We start from the raw sequence: 6,357 nt of genomic DNA, 5'->3' as shown, positions 1-6,357 counted from the left end.
TTGGCCTTTGATTTTTTGGTGGCAGTGTAACAGTGGTGAATCTTTGAATCTCCCTATAATTCAGTACCTGTGGTATAATGGGGATTATATTATTTATTTGATTTAATTTATAGGATTGCTGTGATGGTAAGCAGTACATAAATCACAAAAATATAGTCACAATATCACAAAAATCACCTCTCAGAAAATAAAAAAGGAAAAATTCATAAAAGAAATGCGAATTGTTATTAAGACAAAATATTCTGTAACTATTAACATGGATTTCTTTTATCAAAATATTGTAACAGAATTAAAAAAATAATGTTCACCTATATCACAATCACAGACTTATAATTGTGTAGATTTGTTTTACTATGAATTTTTTTTAAAGGCTATACTTATGATTATATTGATGGAAGGAATTCCACAAAAGCAGATTAGCTTTTGTTCCATAATTTATAAATTAGGATATGCCTGAGGTACTGCAAGGTTAAGTGATTTGCCCAGAGTCATCTCACTAGCATATTTTAGAGATGGGACATGAACCCAGTTCTTCCTGGCTTTCTATTTATTAAGTCACAATCCTTTCTTATTCTATCTATTTCAATAAAAATGTTTTATTATTGGTCAAAAAATTAAAACATAAATTTCCTTAGTTTTTACCTTGAACTTTCAATTTTACCTTTCTCATTTTTGCATTTTATGAAATTAAAATATTAAAAGAAAAGTACTCAACCTTTCAGAGGCAACATTGTAGTGAATTGAATGAAAAATGTTTATAAATTCTGTTTCTATGCCTTCCCCATGGAACATATAGTAAGGATTATGCTTTTGAAGCATTACGGATGAATGTTTGTATGTTTGTTCTTGCTATACTTTTGAAGTAAATATTCCTTTGGAAAAGCTAATCTATTAAATGGAACTGAGATGCTTGGACCCTCAAACTTTGAGGGAAAACATCATTGTGTAGAGTAATGTTGTAATAATGATCAATAATGGTTATTCTGATTAATACAGTTATTCAGGATAATTCCAAAAGATTCATAATGAAAAAATTCTGTCAACTTCCAGAGAGAGAGCTGATACACTCAGTGAAAAATGAAGGATAATTTTTTTTCTTCTTTTTTTTTTTTTTTTGAATATGACTAATAACGGGCAGCTAGTGTATAGAACACTTGGCTTGCAATCAGGAAGACTCATCTTCATGAGTTCAAATCTGGACCCAGACACTTACTAACTATGTGATGTTGGGTGATTTACTTAACCCTGTATGCCTCAATTTTCTCATCAATAAAATGAACTGGAATGAGAAGGAGATGTCAAACCGCTTAAGTATCTCTGCCAAGAAAACATCAAATGGAGTCCCAAATAGTTAGATTTGACTAAAGGATGATTTCACATGTATAATTGATATAATTTTCCTTGCCTTCTAAGTGCATGGGGTGGGAGGAAGAGAATTTGGAACTCAAAATTTAAAAGGAAAAGAAAGTTAAAAATAAAAATTTTAAATGTTTTAAAAATTATCTTTCAATAAAAAAGAAACACAGGAGGATCTTTTATTTTCAGCACAAATCTCTGATGTGTATAATTAAGTACATCAGAAGGCTTTTGTGAGGAAAATAATACAGGAGTTATTACTCTTATTTTACAGATGAAGAAATAAACTTAAAGAGATTGTGACATGCATATGATTACACAATGAATAAGTGTAACAGGTGGAATTCAAATCAGGCTTCTTGCCACTAAATCTAGAGCTCTTTCGATTATATAATTTATTCAGTCATCATTCCACAATAGATTTAGAGATGGAAGGATGTCAGAAATCATTAATTTCACATAAGAAGAAACTGGCACAGAGGTAATGCTCTGGCTAACATCATAAAAGTCATACATAGTCAAATGAATTCAAATACAAGTCTAATGTCTTGTAATCCAGCTCCAGTTCCATCTTTCCAATTGTCTAGGGGATATTTTTCTGTGGAAAATCTTACTGGTATCTCACACTCAAAATGTCTAAAACTCATTATTTTTTCTAATACTTTTTCATCATTTCCCTAGTAGTTCTCTCAATCTGGCAATGCCTCCACTTCTTTGACTTCTTCTTCTGACTGGTGAGTTTCTCACCCACACTTCAAGCCATGGTTTGTACCCCACCAGCCATACTCACTTTTTTCCAATTCCTTCTTCTTCATTTTTAAAAATAACAGCCCCTTCCCCTTCAAAAACACATGCAAAGACAGTCCTCAACATTTACTTCTGCAAAATCCTTTATCCATATGTTTCTTTCTCCCTCCCCACTTCCCTCCCAATAGCAAACAATCCATTATAGTTCAAACATGTGCAACTCCTCCAAACACATCTCTACATCTAGCATGTTCATGCACACTTTTAATGCAGCTCCCCAGACAACTTTTCTTGCTTGCCTTCTTCTATCTTCCTTTAATATGTACACTTCTTTCATTAGAATACAAAATGCTTGAAGGTAGGAACAATCTTTGTTGTTATTGTTTATATTTATATTCCCAAAAGCAGAGCCTGACACATAATAAGTATTGAATAAATGATTTATCTAATCAAATTTTAAAAAACAGATTATTGATTCTACTCATTGACATTATTTCTGTCAATGAAATTACTATTCTAATCACATTGAAAATGTCAGTCATCTCCACTTTTACTCTCACTTTTCTCATCTGTAAGGGCACTTGATATGCCAACATAATGGGAAAACTTGACAGTGACCATTGGATTAGAAAGGATTAGTTAATGCCCCAGTCCTAAAGAAGGGCAATGCCAAGAAATGTTCAAATTATCAAACAATTATACTCATTTCACAAGCAAGTTATGCTTAAAAATCTGCAAACTGGGCTTCAGCAGTAAGTGAACCAAGAATTATCAGAAGAATTGGTATTTTTGGTTGCATTTTGAAGAGGCAGAGAAATTAGAAACCAAATTGCCAGCATGCCAAAGGACTTTCAGGAAAAAATATATTTCTACTCACTTATTGACTAATCTAAATCCTTTGTGTGAATAACAGTAAAATGTGGCAAGTCCTCAAAAAGATGGGAGTGCCAGATCACCTTATTTGTCCCTGAAGAACCTGCAAGCAGATTAAGAAACAACAGTTGGAATCAAACATAGACCAACTAATTGATTTAAGATTGGGAAAGGAGTATGACAAGGTTATATATTGTCTTCTTATTTATTTAATTTATATGTAGAATGCATCATGAGAAATGCCAGGATAAATAAATCAAAAGCTGGAATTATGGTTGCCAGGAAAAATGTTACTAACTCTCCTATATGCAGATGCTAATATTCTAATGGTAGAAAGTGAAGAGGAATTGTAGAGTTCTGTTGTCTCCAGAAACTGCTGATCGCTCTCTGGTCTAGAGGAGACACTTCTTCCTCCAGAGAGCCGCCTCAAGTCTGGCTCAGACAAGAGACTCTCCATCTCTCAAGTGCCGCTCTCTTTTATCCTCCCAGAGAATGAGTGTGGGCTTCTGGAAAAATTACTTCAACCAATGAACTTGCTCCTCCTAAGCATGCAAGCTCCTCCCCAGGAATTCACAGATGTAAAACTCCCAGTAAAGGCTGGAACTAGAGAATTTTTAAGTCCCGACTTAGCACTTAGTAAGAACCTAACAAGGAATTAAGAAGCCTCTTGATGAGGGCAAAAGAGGATTGTATAAAAGTTGGTCTAAAGCTTAAGTGAAAAAAAAATTAGATCTCAGCAGCTGGTTCTATCACTTCCTAGCAAATAGAGGGAGAAGAAAGGCTCAAAGATCACTGTAAAAGGTGCCTGAAGTCATAAAATTAAAAGAAATTAATTTTTTAATTAAAATATTTCTTTAAAAGATATTTATGGTAAATCTGGATAGCACATTAAAAAGTAGAGACACTACCTTGCTGACAAAGGTCCATATTCAAAGTCATGGCTTTTCAAGTAGTCATAAGTGGAGAGTTGGAGTTAAGCAAAGTTGAGCACTACAGAATCAATACTTTCAGATTGTAGTGCTGGGGGAAAAAATTGAGAATATCTTGGACAGCCAGGAAATCAAATCAGTCAATACTTAAGAAAATAATTCAAGGTCTTCACTGGAAGATCAACTACCGAAGGTGAAGGTTAAATACTTTGGCCACATAATGATAAAATGGAGATCATTAGAAAATACCCTAATGATGGGAAAGATTGAGGACAAAAAGAGTTGGCAGAAGATACGTAGTGTCATGGAAGCAATGAACATGCACTTGGATAGACTTTGAGTGATAATGGAAGATAGAAAAGCTTGGTATGTCCATGGAGTAAAGAAGAGGGGCATTTGTCTAGATGTGGGTTTCATGGATTTTGGGAAAGGGATGAGAAAAGGACTAAAATACCAAAAAGCTGAATGTGAGTTTGCAGCATGAACATCCTTTAAGATAGATAGTTTGCAAAAGCTCAAGGAAAAAAGCTCACAAAAATAAGATGTGAGAAACAAGTAAGAAAGAGAGGAGAATCTAGATTTTTTAAGGAGCTGGCATGGGCAGCAATGGTGATGGCATTGCTCTCCAGTTTTCTTCTGGATGATTCATTTGGATGTGGTCATGAGATATGTTCTTCTGGGGACTATGCAAAAGACATGACACTCCTAACATTTACTTTTGTGATGGTACCATAGTTATAGATGAAAGAGTATTCAAACCTTTTATTTTATAAATGAGGATTGGAGAGGTTAAATGACTTGCTTAATGGCATTGAAAATAAATGGCAAAGTTGCAGTTTGAACCCAGGCCTATTTAATATACTAATAAATTTATCAATGTTGTGACTGCAGATTATTTTAACTTTAGCCTACATCTAGGTTATTATGAGGTCCAGCTAGACGGCATAGCAGATAGAGTTCTGGTTCTGAAATCAAGAAGACTCATCTTGAAGATTTCAAATCCCGCCTCAGACTCTTACTGGCTATGTGATCCTGAGAAAGTCATTTAATCCTGTTTGTCTCAGTTCCTCATTTGTAAAATAAGCCTAGAAATGGCAAACAATTCTTTTATTTTATTTATTTATTTATTTATTTTTTTAAATTTTATTTTATTTTTTATTTTTGTATTCATTTTTCCAAATTACCCCCCCTCCCTCTATTCCCTCCCCCCGATGACAGGCAATCCCATACATTTTACATGTGTTACAATATAGTCTAGGTACAATACATGTGTGTGAATATCATTTTCTTGTTGCACAATAAACATTAGAATCCGAAGGTATATGCAACCTGGGCAGACAGATATTAGTGCTAACAATTTACATTCACTTCCCAGTGTTTCTTCTCTGGGTGTAGCTACCTCTGTCCATCATTGATCAACTGGAAGTGAGTTGGATCTTCTTTATGTTGAAGATTTCCACTTCCATCAGAATACATCCTCATACAGTATTGTTGTTGAAGTGTACAGTGATCTTCTGGTTCTGCTCATTTCACTCAGCATCAGTTGATTTAAGTCTCTCCAGGCCTCTCTGTATTCCTCCTGCTGGTCATTTCTTACAGAGCAATAATATTCCATAACCTTCATATACCACAATTTACCCAACCATTCTCCAACTGATGGACATCCATTCATCTTCCAGTTTCTAGCTACGACAAAAAGAGCTGCCACAAACATTTTGGCACATATATGACTCTTTCCGCACTTTAGTATTTCTTTGGGATATAATCCCAGTAGTAGCGCTGCTGGGTCAAAGGGTATGCACAGTTTGATAACTTTTTGGGCATAATTCCAGATTGCTCTCCAGAATGGCTGGATTCTTTCGCAACTCCACCAGCAATGTATTAGTGTCCCAATTTCCCCACATCCCCTCCAATATTTATCATTATTTGTTCCTGTCATCTTAGCCAATCTGACAGGTGTGTAGTGGTATCTCAGAGTGGTCTTAATTTGCATTTCTCTGATCAGTAGTGATTTGGAACACTCTTTCATGTGAGTGGATATAGTTTCAATTTCTCCCTCTGAGAATTGTCTGTTCATATCCTTTGACCATTTATCAATTGGAGAATGGTTCGGTTTCTTATAAATTAGGGTCAGTTCTCTATATATTTTGGAAATGAGACCTTTGTCAGAACCTTTGTTTTTAAAAATATTTTCCCAATTTGTTACTTCCCTTCTAATCTTGTTTGCATTAGTATTATTTGTACAGAAACTTTTTAGTTTGATGTAATCAAAATCTTCTATTTTGTGATCAATAATGATCTCTAGTTCTCCTCTGGTCATAAATTCCTTCCTCCTCCACAAGTCTGAGAGGTAGATTATCCTCTGTTCCTCTAATCTATTTATTATCTCCCTCTTTATGCCTAAATCATGGATCCATTTTGATCTTATCTTGGTATATGGTGTTAAGTGTGG

Source organism: Sminthopsis crassicaudata, chromosome 6 (assembly GCF_048593235.1).
Source record: "Sminthopsis crassicaudata isolate SCR6 chromosome 6, ASM4859323v1, whole genome shotgun sequence".
Lineage (NCBI taxonomy): Eukaryota > Metazoa > Chordata > Mammalia > Dasyuromorphia > Dasyuridae > Sminthopsis > Sminthopsis crassicaudata.
The sequence above is the reverse complement of the archived record's forward strand: the minus strand, read 5'-3'. Positions refer to the sequence as shown.